Genomic DNA, 16,174 nt, shown 5'->3' on the forward strand with positions numbered 1-16,174 from the left:
TTAACCTATTCGGGTTTGATTTATGCTATAGATAAAAGGTCAAGTGTCTCAAACTGAAGCAGTTTTTTTTTTTTCTTCTGGCTCAACATAGATAGTATATTAGAATTATTAGAATTATTGTTCCTACTCACCTGGATTTAGTGTCACTCACACTATCATGTAAATTGTGATTCACTATTCTACATCCTGAATAAATACCAAATAAATGCCAGCTCCCGTGAAAAAGATGATAAAATTTACAAGACAAGTAGTAAAAGTTGTCACAGGATTGATGGGCAAAATGGTTTAACTTTTCTCGGACACCTTGATCAGTACTAAGGACTAGTTAAGAAATCACACACATTCCTTCACGAAAAAAGAGCAAGGTTCAATAATATACATTTCAAACTAAACACTGCCTTATTTGCCAGACATTAATGAGAGGTAATGAATGATGCACCCACAAAGGCAGAAAATTCCATTTTCTGCCCCTGAAAAAGCGCTTGTAGAACCATAAGTGAACTTAAAAAAAAATCCAAATCATACCTTGACTTCAAGATATTGGGTTATATCTTTAAAACAATAATCTCTAACTGTGCTGAATCAGTCAGCACAGTGTAAAGGAGTCAGGTAGCTTGGTAACAGTGGTGAAAGTAATCTTTAAAATTTCATCCATTTAATTCCTTGGGGAGAGAACTCTTAGTGAGCTAAGGTTGCTGCTAAAAATGATAGCACAGCACCTACAGTCATTGTTCAATATAAAAACGTAATAAAAAACTTCAGAATGATTAAAAACCATATAGAACTTCTGAAAAAATGATTGCTTTTCAGTTGTTGTGATGATTAATTAGATTTGCAGGTTACCACTGAATACCTGTTATTTAGAAGACCCCAGAAAAGATGATTCCTACAGCACTGTATTACTGAATTCCAGTCTTAGTTTAGGATAGGTTTCAATTCTTTTATCATTTCCTTGAAACACTGGCATTTCCGCAGAATGATAAAAATAAAAACCCCAAACAAACAAAAATTACACAACAATTCTCAGAGACTCTTTGAAAAAAAGCTTGGGTTTGATTTATGAAGTTAATTTCCAAATCCAATAACTTATACACTTAAAAATTTGATGAAATCTATAATTAAGGATGGCTTATAACATACTAGATACAAAGTAACATCATTTAAAAACACAGTCAACTGTAACAACAGTTCTTGCCAGGTCTCACTGGACATCAGTGACAAGTGATGTTCCTCAGGGGTCCAAACTGGGACCAGTGCTATTTAATATCTTCATTAATGACATAGATGAAGGGATCAAATGCACTGTCAGAAAACCTGCAGATGACACCAAGCTCTGAGTGGTGCAGTTGACACACCTGAAGGATGGGACACCATTCAGAAGGACGGGACACCATTCAGAAGGACCTGAACAAGCTTGAGAATTGGGCCCATGGGAATCTCATGAGGTTTAACAAGACCATGTGCAAGGTGCTGCGCCTGGGTCAGGGCAATCCCCGCTACTAACACAGGCTGGGGATGCACAGATCAAGGACTTGGATGGTGTGGCTGGAGCACTTGCCATTGACGAGGCACAGAAGTCATTAATAACCTCAGCCTTTCTTTGTCCAGGTCTCCCATTTCCTTCCGGAGAGGAAAGAAATCATCCTTAGGACATTATCCCTCAGTCTTTCTTTTGGGTGCAATGTATCTACAGAAGCCCTTCCAGTTACCTTTAATATTCCCGGCCAGATTCAATTCTAACTGGGCCTTGGCTTCCCTAATCTTTTCACTAGCTTCCCATATAATTTCCCTGTATTCCTCCTGGGCCACCTGTGCTTGTTTCCACTTCCTGAAAGCTTCCTCAAGCTGAGCAATATGCACTTGTAGCTCAGAAGGCCAATTGTGTCCTGGGCTGCATCCAAAGCAGTGTGGGCAGCAGGGTGTGGGAGGGGATTCTGCCCCTCTGCTCTGCTGAGACCCCACCTGCAGTTCTGCCTCCGGCTCTGGGGTCGCCAGCACAGAAAGGACATGGACCTGTTGGAGCGAGTCCAGAGGAAGGCCCCAAGTTGACTAGAGGGATGGAACATGTCTCCTGCAAGGAAAGTCTGAGAGAATTTGGTTTGTTCAGCTTGGAAAAAAGAAGGCTTAAAGGTGACCTAATAGCAGCCTTCCAGTACCTGAAGGGAGACGACAAGAAAGATGGAGAGGGGCTTTCCACAAGGGCATGTAGTGACACGACAAGGTGGAGTGGTTTCAAATCGAAAGAGAGCAGGTTTAGATTAGATATTGGGAAGAAGTTATTTAAGTGGTGAGGCACTGGAACAGGTGGCCCAGAGAAATTATGGATGGCCCAAGCCCTGGAAGTGTTCAAGGCTAGGCTGGATGGAGCTCTGAGAAACCTGGTCTAGTGGAAGGTGTCCCTGCCCATGGCAGAGGATTGGAAGTAGATGATCCTTAAGGCCCCTTTCAACCCAGGCATTCTATGATTCATGAGTTCTTGCCAGGGGTTGAGAAAGTGCAAATACTCTAGAGATCACACTTATTGGAAAAATGTTAAAAAATAAAATTGTGCGATGAATTTTATAGCTGAGTTTTGAATGGTGTTAATACTACACTGCAACATGCAATTACACTTACATGCGCACAGGTGATATGTTCAAATGTCCATAAATCTAACTTTAACCTTATGCCCACCACTTGCACTTGCTTTCATTACATCTTTTAATAACATTTCATTTTAATAACAATATTTTTTCAGTCTACAGATCCCTAACAACACAAATTTGCCCATTTTTGCTGAGCTGAGAGTAAAAGTTGTCTGAAGAAACTTTTTTCTGTCCATCTACTTAAAAGACAGCCCCTTTTCAGACCTGGTATCAGACCTAGAAAGAATGGGAAGAGAGAAAAAACTGAACTCTAATGGTTAGAGGACAGAAAGAAACGATTCTGACCTTTCTCTGCACTCTTCTCCAAATTGCTTAAAACCTTCTCCAGTTTGTGAACAGAAACCTCTAGTTTTTCTCTGTGGTTGCTCTCTCAAGGACAAAGATGATGAAAGGCAGAGCTCTTTCTTGAAAAGGGCTGCTATTCATGACAGAACTAGAGATTCTGGTGCCGTGAGAAAGCTGCCAGCTCAAGCTGAAAGAATTCAACTCCCAGATGCTTTGAAAGCCAGGAACTGCAACTTGCTGGTAGCACTTAAGGAAAGCATCCTTTCAGAATTTAACACTTACGAACAAGCAGAGTATGAATAATGTCATTGCCACTCCTAACAGAGATCAAATCCCAGTGAATCAACTATGTAGGAACCAAACTATCACAGCGACAGGCACTTCAGAACTGTATCGTAAAGCCTCTTTTGTAAATGTGATGGGTTAAATCTTAGCCCTGTTGAAATGAAAGCTCACCAAAAGTCAAAGAACAGAGCAGCATGGCTTGTAGGGAAGTAAATTGTTCAAAGGCTCATCTTCCCAGCAGCATCAGGCTGCTTCTCACACCCTCTGACCTGCTGAGCAACCCTGAATAATGCACTCACCTCTCAGCTCCATGCTGTGAACCCTCTCTCAGACTGAAGCTGTGCTCTAACAGGAAAATAGGTTGCTTCTTGTAACATAATGAAAGTCAGCAGCTGCTACAGACCTAAATGCTGCTGTTATATTACATCTAACTGCAACAGCAAGTGTACTGTATTCTGTCTTCAGAGAGATGGGACTTCCATTGCTGTAGTCCTTTAAACACCATCTTCATTTCACTTAGGAGTCTAAGAGATATAAACAAGAGATTGCCTAACAAAATAGAAAGCATGAAAGAACTCATAAACCTAACCACCAGGATGACAGCACATCCCAAAATGAGGCAATGCATTCTGAATTATAGAAGAAAAGCAGAAAACTGAAGAAAAAAATTCAATGAGGCTTGCCAATAAAAGCTTTTTGGAATCATCTCAGCCTCTAAACAGGTAATAAGTTAATTGCAATAATTATCAGGTAAAGATAATCCAAAATTGACAGTTTCAGCTTCCAGCACTGAACACAGAATCTAGATGCTCTTAGAACAATGCTAAATTCACACAAGCAGCCAAGCAATAACATCTTAACACATACACAGGCTACTGACCGAGCATGGAAGACGACTCAGAAGACAGGAAGGAGCCAATCTCCTTGCAGAGCTGCTACACCATAGGACTAGAAAAGCAGGCAGGAACTGATGCACAGGAAGTTCCAGTTGAACATGAGGAGGAACTTCATTACTATGCAAGTGACCACACATGGGAACAGATTGTCCCGAGAGGCTGTGGAGTCTCCCTCACCAGACATATTCCAGAACCATCTGGATGCAATCCCATGCCATGTGCTCTAGGATGACCCTGCTTGAGCACCATAGTCCCTTCCAACCTTACCCATTCTGTGAAGACAATTTCAGGAATCCATAAGTGATGGCAAGAACATCCCATGGCAGAGAGAAAACATATCTAAAAAGCATGTAGATGACTGACCCTCTGACACTACATCTACATCTTGAGGCCACGCAAGGCTGTGGAAGAATTCAGCTCAAAATAATATAGGACAGAGTGATACTCCTGCATTTATCATACTTATGAAGTGAGCTCCTGAACAGAAGTGACACACTATTATTCCACATATTTTTTGTGAGAAACTAATCTTGTAGATTAGTAATCTTGTAGAGGATCCTTCTTTTGCCAGATCTTCTTCATGATCTACACAGCAGTCATTATGGAATGTTTCTCATGCCTAAAACTGATGTCTTCTATATTGTAAACACACTCAAAAAGGAAAACTACATATTTTGCTACGTATTTTGGAAAACAAGCACAACTTACTACATGGTAGTTACGGTCCAAAGGAGCAGAAAAGCAGAAGTAAATTTGGACCAAATTAAATGAATAGTGATTCTCTTGGCATGAACTATAAAGAGGGAGATTATTTCCAGCAACAGGGCATCAGTCTAATGACTGCTGTTTTTTTTTACCGGAGTCCACCCAAACACGTGGCAATGACCAACTATTCAGGTCCTAAGAGGTAGGACAGTAAAGCACATATATACACAAAGTTTCAGTTCATAAACTTACAGATAAACTTGCATAACAGGGTGTTATTTGCATTGCAAGCATGATTAAAAAAAAGAAGACGTAGAAATCAGAGATTAAGAAGTTGAGAGAAGAAAAGCTCGTAACACCTAGGAAAGGGTGGGGCAGGAATTACCTCAGTAGGATTAAAAATTTATCTTGGAAAAATATGTCCATATTACTAACTTTTAAGTCCTTTATGGCTCAAACTTCACATTAACATAAATTTGTTTTTTAAACCATCTCATAAGAAACCCACCTTGTTCTGGCAAAGTCCCAAGACTTGATCACTGTAATGAAAGCCATTTTACAGGTACAATATTTATGGTTAGTCCTTAAAATTATTTCTCTAATAACTTTTTAAGGTATCATTGTCTTCTAGAAAGTATCTGAGATTATTATGCACATGATTATGTTTAGTTTTTACATGTACAGCTTCATCAAATACTTACATGGCATGCAGCTCCTCTTCTGCAAATGCCCAGGAGCATCTTGGTGTCAGCCAGTTAATCTTTTTGTTTTCCTAATTATTCTAACACCTCTTTGCATCTGTGCAAGGTAACATTATTTTTTCTTACCTTTTCATTTTTGTCTGTTTAACTACAGCACATTACAATGACTCTCTGCTTTTCAGATCCCTGTCTTCTCAGGTAAGGATTCTATTTTTTTTCCCCTTTTAGAGCTTTCTTCAGCCTTTTGCTCTGCTTCATCCCTTTGATCTTTTGTTTGTTTTACTTCTACAGGTGTCTTTCAAGGGCAGGAGGGGTTTTTTTTTGTGTGTGGAGGGGTTTTCCTCACCTCTGGTTTACCTTACACAGATCTTATCTGAGATTACCAATCTAGGCATCTCACCACAGTAAATGACACCATTTCCAAACTGATTAAGAAAAAGTATTATTCCTTTACTTTCACTTTGTCTACAGAGGTGAATAAACATTAAATATGTTCATTTTTCAAACAGATTTTACTTTGACTAAGAAAACTGACTTAACACTTTTCAAAACCATCAGAGCACTGACCATTCTCAACAAAACCCAAATTGATGTTTCTTGCATCATGCAGAGTTTTGATTGCACTTACAGCTAATGACCAGTGACTTCACCAAAGAGTAGCAATACTAGAGAAAATAAAACCACGGATTTTGAACAGACACTGACTCACAGTACATATTGCAACTACCTAGAGCATTATGATAAGATAATAAGGTAACAAGTCTTGAGTATTGCATGAAAACTCAAAAGGTATTTAAGAAAGCTGAAAATTGTAGTTTATTCTTTGTTTTTGTCAAACATCAGTATCTACCTCCCAGTCCTGTGATTGGATCTCCCTCATAGATATTTGCTTTTGGATATAATTACTGAATACAATAGGCACAATAGATTTCAACATATATTTTGGAAATTTTTTCTTTAATCCCATTTTTCTTCTCTTACTAACACCTGAAGCTCTGTTGTTCCCAAGTCTTTTCTGTATGAAGCAGTAAACACTTTTTCTACTACACCTAGTAGATTTTCAGCTATATTACTCCCTATAGTTCAAACACAGAGCTAATATGCAAACCAGTTCCTTTGCAGAAGAAAGCAAAATTACATGTTGAGTAAGACATATTACACAGTATAACTTTATTTCTAAGTAAGATAATAATAAAAATAAGATCATAATACTTCTTCTACCATGAGGAATAATAACAATAATAACAATGCATTCAATCTTATTTCCCAGCAGTCCATATCTACAATCAAAGATGCAGTTCTGTGTATAGAAATCCCCAAAACCGCCACTCCGGAGAACCATATGTCAAGATAAAAAATTGGTCTGTTCTCATTACTTGTTACCTCCACTCCTGGTCCTCTGTGGTTTCTCTAGCTCTAACCCTACATGCATTAATGCTTTCCTGATTTACTCCTTGCTCTGTGATAGCCCAGCACAAGCATTGATACACTTATGCATGAGTTAGACTAGGGCACTAAGGAAGCCAAAAAAGACATCTAGCAGCACAAAATAGCATGCAAGACTATATTGGAATTGCCCCTGAAAAGCTATAGACCAAATTTCATCCTAGAATGCCCAAAGGGTTTCTTTTTGAGGTTTCTTTGGTAGTTTCTAGTAGGTTGGTTGGTTTGGTTTTTTGATAAGCAACACAGAAAATCATAAAAACAAAATAAATAAAACAACCTTTTTTTTTCATTTGTTATTTTAACTAAGTCTGTGCTTTTATTTAGACCAAAATCTTGCATATGGCATTTTCAAGCTTACCTGTACTTACACAGTCTTCTTTTTTCAGTTGTTAGCACTTTAACCCTCCTTCTCTAAGTCACTTCGTTCAGCGTCTTCTACCAGGTGCCAAGAGAATCCACAAATCAGGATATACAAAGTTCAGAAAAACGCAGCAATTAGTTACTTATGAATACACACAAGAGATGCCAAGGTGTAACCAGCAGTATCCAGAAGTTAATTTGCTCTCCCATTCTCATAGCAGTCATCACTCAGTGGAAAACAACTGATCTCCTCAGAATGGGTAATCCTCAATCTTACCGAGTCATCAAGTTCTAATTCCCTGCTTTTTCTCTTAGTATTTAATAACTTTTCTAATCAGTGCTCTTCCTCTTTAATTCTTCCAGGATTAAAATAATTCACATTTTAATAATTTTCAGAATAGAAAGACAAGAAGCTAAGACAACATCACATTGTTCTGCAGCACCAAACCGTTTCAACCACAAACCATCAGGGAGTTGGAGGTATCTGTTGTTTGGGTGGTCTCAAGCCCTTATAAAAATGCTTTGTCTGCCTAGGATGAAATGGGAATTTGTTATAAAGTTCACACAAGTAATGGTGATCCACTCCTGAACATCCAGCTGAATTTAACCACAGCACAAGCAGATAGTGCAGATCATCTCCAACTTAGTCTGGCCTCAGTGGTGCTGCTGCCTTTTACAGTGTAGAAGAACTCTTCCTTCCATGTAACTAAGTGCCAGTGCAGGCAAGAAAGAGGAGAGCAGTCTCACATAGAGGGAACCTCACACAAATCCAGCACACACAAAGGCTGCCGAACTAATAGGCAGAACATTGCAGCAGATTTTTAAAAATTCCCTAAACCAGAATTTTCCAACTGTCAACACTGAAAATATCTGCATTCAGTTCCAGGAGGCCTCTGATGGAGCCAGGTAACTTTGCCACACAGCTGCCTTAGGGCCTGCCACCTCCTCTGCCCCAGCCTTGGCCACAAAATGAACTCTGAGCAGTAAACACAGTTTTCAGAGCTTCCAAGTATTCAGAATATTGTCCCAGGAATTTCTCCAAATGATACTTTTTCAATAGATGCTTCCATTATGACAGATCAGTATTTTCAGATACACAACAGCAATCTCCACTTTTAAATATGCATTTTAAAAGGTTTTATACATTTTGTTAGATATAGTCTATATATATATATATTTAAATATTTATTACATATATCTCTAAAAAATATATCTAAGACATACGTACATGTTTCCTCCATCTAAAAACAAATTTTGCCATCCTTTCAAATCAAAAATATGTTTGTGTGTGTATGCACATATGTATGTGGATGTGACTAAGTGCTACCCAACATAAATCTAGTCAGAAGTCAGGCCTTTAAATATTCTTGAGGTTATCCTGCTCATCTCTCTGGTTCTGGCCTGTACTCTTGACTTCTTGTATCCACAGAAGTACTAAGTTATAAACTGGACTACTGAGCTCATCAGTCTAAAAACAAATACTTCCCTAGTACAAACATCTGTCTACTTACTGAAAACCCACCTTAGATATTATTAGTTCCTCGTTTTGTCATTACAGGAAAACAGTGGTTTGCACTGAGATACTACAATATTTAAAGTGGATTGCAGTATTTTTTCAGCATGTTGCATAACTCTGGTGAGACGACGCAGGCTTTTTCCCTGTCCGAAGAGTTACTACTTCTGATTCTGAACCATAAGGCATGTCATCCTAATTATTCATTGCACTGAAATGCAAATAGCAGAGATGGGCAAACATAAATGAGAGGGTTTACTAGCAATACAAGCCCTGTAATAAATGAAAAATGGAAGAGCATTTTTTTATAATAGTAAACCATGTGACCAATTGTCTATGCATCATTTTTCAGCTCAAGTGTATTCTGAAGCATTTACTCATAATGGTCACATAATGATGATGCTTCCAATTTTCACCCTTGAGAGATGAAGGTGATCTGTAGCCATTGTATTTAAAGGCTATCAAAGATTGTAGTCTGTCATTATGCTCTAATAAATCACATTGCTTTCTGTTTTAGCCACATCAAAACTGCTCAGTTTTAAAGCCTTAAAAGCGAGATCCTATTAGTACCGGGACAATTTGTGAGTGTAAACAGAAACTTTAACACCTTCAGTGTTGGTTGATGGTTATTGTGCTTACAGCTGACTAACAAGCTCTTTAACATACTCCATTCCAAGTTCACTTCCACTTTCATGTCTCCTGCACAAGACATAAGACATTTGCATACAAAACATTTGTAGCGTAGCACTATTTATTAGCCTATACAAATAAAAATTCAAGAGGTACTAGCAAATAAATATTACTCACAGGTATGTGTTGTCAATTGCTTTTTACTTTATTCGAAGTAGTACAAGCATCTGATCTCTCAGTCATATTGAACTTCCTTAGGCCTTGTTCAGAAAATCTGTAGAGAAAATCTGTTAATTCTTTTGGACGGATGCAAGTAGAGACCCCTTTCTTTCGTGTTTTTATCTCATACACTATTGTTTCAGAAAATTATTTACATGCCAGAGGAATAAGGAAGGACTTCTTTAAATAAAAAAACACTGATAGTTGATTCTGATTCAATTGCATACAAAGAAAACTCTAATAAACATTAAGGGATCCAAAATTTCACACTAAGTAATGAGCAACATCAAGAACAGATTTTTGTAGTTCTCTTTCCTTACTGAAATTTTGAAGTGTATTACTTACATGTCAAAGTATCTGTTTTACTGTCTTTAGCTTCTGTATGATGTTGTAAGTGAAGGCAAGAAAATACTTGACAACAGGTGTTTTTAAAAATTAAATTACTTGATCGTCAAGAGATACTGTAATTACACCTGGAAGTTATTAAATTGCTTCTTGAGTTTAAAAAAACCACTCTTTTATAATCACAACTTTAATGGAATTTGAAATGCACTAATACATGACAAAAGAATTGAATATAGGAAACAGGGTATGATAGAGAAATTAAACTAATCACTTTGGAGGTATAAGCAGTAAGGTTAAAGCTCCAGATTATTATTTTTTTAATCACTGACATTTGACAGTGCTAACAATCTGAAAAAAAATATTCTAGTACAATGAAATTGTAGTTTCATCATAAAGATGTGTGGATGTTGAAAACTTCCAAAACAATAACACCATCCACTTTAACAGTCACAAAATGGTTTGGGTTGGAAGGGACCTTTAAAGGTCACGTGGCCCAACTCCCCTGCCATGGGCAGGGACATCTTCACTGAGGTCAGGTTTCTCACAGCCCCATCCAACCTCGCCTTGAATGTTTCCAAGCACAGGGAATCCACAGCTTGTCTGGGCAAGCCAATCTAGTGTTTCACCACCCTCACCATAAAACACTCCATCTTTACATTTAGTCTGAATCTACCCTCTTGTAGTTTAAAACCCTTAACCCTTGTCCTATTGCTACAGGCCCTACTAAATAGTCTCTTTTTGTCTTTCTTTTAAGACCCCTTTAGGTGCTGAAAGGCTGCAATAAGGTCTCCCTGGAGCCTTGTCTTCTCCAGGTCGAACCACTCAAAGTGTCTCACTCTGTCTTCACAGGAGAGGTGCTGCAGCCCTCTAAACATCCTTGTATCTCTCCTCTGGACCCACTCTAACAGGTCCTTGCCTTTCAAGATGGTATGGGAAGCTACATTATCATTCAGATCCCTTCAAGACCTTTTGTCTTACTACTAGGTTTGCTTTTCAGCTAACTTAGAAAACTGATCCCATTGAAACATGACCACTTATTTTTAGAAGACATACAGTAACATAGTGCAGAGGTGACAACCACCTTTTCAGCGCCTTTTTACATCCACTTAACCACTCACTAAATATGCAGTGGAAACTCTTTTAACTTTATAAACTTTTGTTTAAAAACTAAATTTTAAACAAAAAAATAAAATGCAGCCAGGCAGAGCTCCTGTATGACAGTAAATCCCTTACGTGACAACACATCACATGAAGCAGAACAATGAACTACCTCAGAAAGTGACTTGAGAGGAGCGTGGATCCCTCCATCTGTCATTTGCACTGGGAAAACACAGGGCACAGCCATCCTAGCATCACAGGTAAAGTGAAGAAAAGAACAGATTCTCCCAAAAAATTAAGTGTTTTCTCCGTTTCAAGAGATAATTTAAATTAATGTTTTACTTAACACAGTGCAATGGAATAAGAGCATTAACATGCTCAGTTGTTTTGATTCGGCAGCCTTGCAGTAACTGCCTAGGCAGCGCCAACTCAACAATTGTCTGTCTGCTGCAAAGTTAGCATGAAGCAGGTAAAATTATAGTAGTTCAGAATAACTAATACTTGCTTATATGTATATACTCACATATATAATAATTAATGATAATGTAATATTTATAAAGGACATGTATTATTACATTATTTATTATATTACATATACATGCACACTTTCTTTACATTGATACTACAACTGTTGCCTGGAAATAAAACATCAGATGATAATTAAGACACTATAAAAAAAATTCTTCCTTGATTAAAAGATTTGCTTCCCAAGATTACTTTTTAAAATTAGAACGTAGCAAGACATAAAACATAGCTTTAAAGATTTTCTATGTCTCCTCTTATATTACATTATAAGCTAGCTCAGAGTCAGTCATGATTACTGTTCACTCTTGTCCTCTATTCTGAGACTAAAGAACAGCACAACCTAACTGGATTAGCTATTGACCACCTGTAAGAAGGCAGCCACTTGTGTAGGTTTTTGGGTCTAAAGTAAAAAAGCTCAAGATTAAAAATAAAATCAAAAGAAAAAAAATCACTAAGTAAAAGCACTTTACACTCATTTCTATGATATCCTTGCACCACACAGAAAGGTAAAAACAGGACTTTAAAAGATTTTAAACTGGTTTAGACTCATGAGCCTGGGATAAGAAAAGCCTAGTGTCTGACCCCACATTCTCTCTGAAATGCAAGCTGAATTCCTCTTAGGATCCAAAGTTTAATGTTTTCCAGACATCCACACTAGATGGATTGATTCTGCCCAAAATTCCTTTTTTAAACAAAATCTCCAAACCAGTTACAGAGCACAGGAGACACTGACCTAACTTGTGCCTAACTAGAATTGTCTGTTCTCTAAAAGGACAGTCCCTCAAGGTTCATTATAATAAAACCATCTCCAGTGTGCTACATATTCCACCAAAATGAGTTTGAACTTAATAGGAAATATTTTGCTGAGAAATTTGTATCTTTATAAATGCTATGCCTTTTTTGGTGGTTTTCCCCTGCTGCTTCTCCAATACAAGAAATGGCTGATTTTCTTGAGATTCATGGTGGCAATTAGATGATCTGAATGTTCTACACTGTCACACCCAGACACAATTTTGGAGGCTACGATAATCCTCTTTCTGCTAAGGTCAATAAGCCTTTCTTCTTTCACTACATTGGAATTGCGAAATGAAACAGCAAACAGGATTCTCTGCTCACAGACAAAGGAGCATCATGACCTACATAACTTACCCAAGACTGTTTTTTTCTCTAGGGTGCAGTTATTGTTTCCATCTCAAACTCTAGTATCATCACTTCATCATCTTATGCTGGAGGGATGGAAATTGTTAGTGTCCAAGTAATTTCAGGGTCAGAATTGTACTGAGAGCAGAAATGAGGTATACCATAAAGATAAAGGGAGCATACTGTGTATATATGGGGTACATTGCAAGGGGAAAACCAAACGCCAGTCACCAAAAGCAGAATATCAATGCATGTGGTACTGTACCTCTTTTGGATACAATGGTGGCAGAGATGAGTGTTGCAGTGTCAAGAAGTAGGAAAAAGTGTAATACACCCCTGTGTTCTCCACACTGCAGAAAGCATTAACAGAGACCAATGATCAAGTGCATCACTATGTGGCAAAGCCAAGCTGTGGAGACTGAGGATTGCAGGGTAGCATAAATAATGTAAAATTATGAATTAAACACATCACGGTGAAGAGTGTAACCAAGAAACTAAATGCCGACCATGATTTCTGCAAAAAGTGCTCACAAAAATGCTATTTAATAAAGGTTTGCTTGTACATAAAGGTGCATACTATTACACAGGACAGTCCAGGAAAGGTGGAATCAAGACTGAAGATCCAGTAGGCAGGTTTAACAAGCCTTTATAGTCTAGGTATAATTTTCAGTTGCAAACTGAATACTGTAGAAAGTCTATGTGAGGTCAAACATTCACATAAAGGAATCAACTGAAATCTCACAAAATATACTTTCTTTTCTTGAGTCCATGTTGAAGAAAAATTTTTTTTTACAGGTCTCACATGCAATTCTCACAAAACAGATTTGAGACCACCTAATGTACATATTAAAAACTGAGTTAATAGTATCAAATGGATATAGGTAACATTTTTCTTCTCTTTAAAGAAAATATCAGCTGTACCACTTCTTCCAAAAGACAGACCTTCACAACAACTAATTCTGGCATCAAGCAGCAGTTCATTCTTGACAATTAAGAAGTTCCTAGATTTTTATCTCCTACTTCCCACAGTAGGAAACTCACTGAGTGAAATCTTCCTGTTTAGAATGCAAACAATAGTCTTTGGGACTTAATATAAGCAAACTTAAGACACTTCATAACTGTAATTGCTCCCATAGTAGTTTCAGCATTTTGTGGAACAAGTTATTTTCTACCCAGGTACTCACAGCTACTCAGGTGGGCACAGAAGAGTCAGAGAAGATTCTGTGTCCAAGTTGAAAGCTGGAGTATGTGACAGTTGCTCACTCCTGTTCCTGCGTGTAACTGGCTGGCTTTCTGCTAATAAATAGCAAGCATTATGCACTAAGCAAGGCCAGACTGGATGGGGCTCTGAGCAACCTGGTCTATTGGAAGGTGTCCCTGCCCATTGCAGAAGGGTTGGACCCAGATGATCTTTACCAATCCAAACAATTCTGTGATTCATAATTTCCATTGATTTCAAACCTCAGCAGCCAAACAGCGAATTCTAATAAAGCATTTTCGCAAAACATTGCCTAAAAAATGCAGAGCATCAGATTCACAGGAAAATCAACAATATTATTCTTCCATAGTTACAACAGATTTCATTTACAGCAAGTGAAGGCTACCCCACATTCAATAATTCTGACTAAGCCTTACAGTGATTAAGAAAGATCATTATTCATGCTTTCCAGAATTATGTATTTGCCCTGACAGGTAAACTGTTCTGTTAAAGTCTTGTCATCATTGGCAGTGTTTTCCATTTTTTCCACCTGTCACTATAACAAATATATTACCAACTGTTCAGTGCAGATTCATCAATCCTTTAAATCAGATTATGTGCATCACTAAATTCACCAGACAAGAATAACTGACTATACCTTTGAGTTGCGAAGAAATAGAAAATGGAACCTGGAAACACCTAAATATAACCTACAAAAAACCCTGCTTATTTCTTGTTTTCATGTGCATGTCACTAATATGCATCCTGGCATGAGTGTCTTGCATTATTAAAAAGGTCTCCTCTAAGGCAAAAATCCCTACTTTAGAGAACATTATAATGTATGTTAAAAATAGCTCTCAGGGGTTTTTTTGTTGTTGTATTTTATTAAAAAAAAGTTGGATAGTTATTCCTTGATAACATTCTCAAAATAAGTTGTACAATACAAAATGCTTTATCCCTTAAGGGAAAACGACAGCAACTAAGGCTCTCATTAGCATTAGTTTCCAAACCACTAATAAAGAAACAATTCTTCAATTCATCTTACATCCACTGAAATGGAAGCAGTCATTATCTTCTGCAGCAAGTCCAACTTTTAGTAGAGCATGGATATTTTATTTATAAAAATCTGAGGTATAATGAAGGATTACAATAGCATAAATAAAAAGCTAGGCTTCCTAAAAAACAGTAATTCAGGCTAGGCTATTCATGCCTCTCAGCATCTAGAAACAAAAAAAATCTCTGGTGAGAAGACAGAACTCCAGAAGAATGACAGTAATGAATAGTTTGGGCTTGGATGGATTTCACAGATCACCTGGTCCACCCCTCCACTAAAAGAAAGACTAACTTGGACATTACATCCCACAGACCCTTGTTCAAAGCCAAATTCTGAATCCCTCCAAGACTGTAGATTCCACCATCTCTCCAAGCAAGCTATGGCAGCACGGGCTGCCCTGCTTCCCACACCACTTGTGAGAACTTTCCTTTCAGAAGCCTGTTTGTCCTTTTCCTGTTCACCTCCAAGACAAGTTCATCCCCTTCCTGACTTGTCTAAATTAAAGGCCAGTGAAAGTACCACTCTTGTTTAAAATTTAAGAGGAATGTCGTCAAATGTGCGATTACAGTTTTTCATTTCCCACGTTATCATAGTCACAATAATTTATACACTCCAATAGCTTACAAATAGAAGTATGCGTGCAGTAAGTCTCAGCCTTTTAAAAAATCATAGCAAATCTTTCCCATAGCCTCTTTTCCTTGAGTCTCTCCCCTCCATCCCATGCCTTAAACTTTCTCTGGAAAGCAGTCCATGAAAAAATGTCCCAAAAAAGGGGAATAACTAAAAATGTTACAGAAGTGACAGAGCTCTATTGCAGCCAAATGTGGAAACAGACGACAGGAGTCAGAAATGGAGAAACACTCAACTACTAGAAAATACCCTTATTTTCTCTACTAGAAAATACTTACAACATTTGACCCATCACAGCCCAGAGCCCAGCAATCTCTGCTACTTTTTGGCAAGATGCTGGGTGTCACGGCTGAAAATTGTCTTGAACTCAAAGACTTTGCTGATGTCGAAATTGCTTTGCGCATCTTTCAGAGAAACTAATAAAACCAAAAACTGCAATATATTTCTGCAATATATTGCACACATTTTTGTTACATGCAAAAATATTATTATGGGAAAG

Source organism: Coloeus monedula (genome assembly GCF_965178545.1).
Source record: "Coloeus monedula genome assembly, chromosome: 5".
NCBI lineage: Eukaryota > Metazoa > Chordata > Aves > Passeriformes > Corvidae > Coloeus > Coloeus monedula.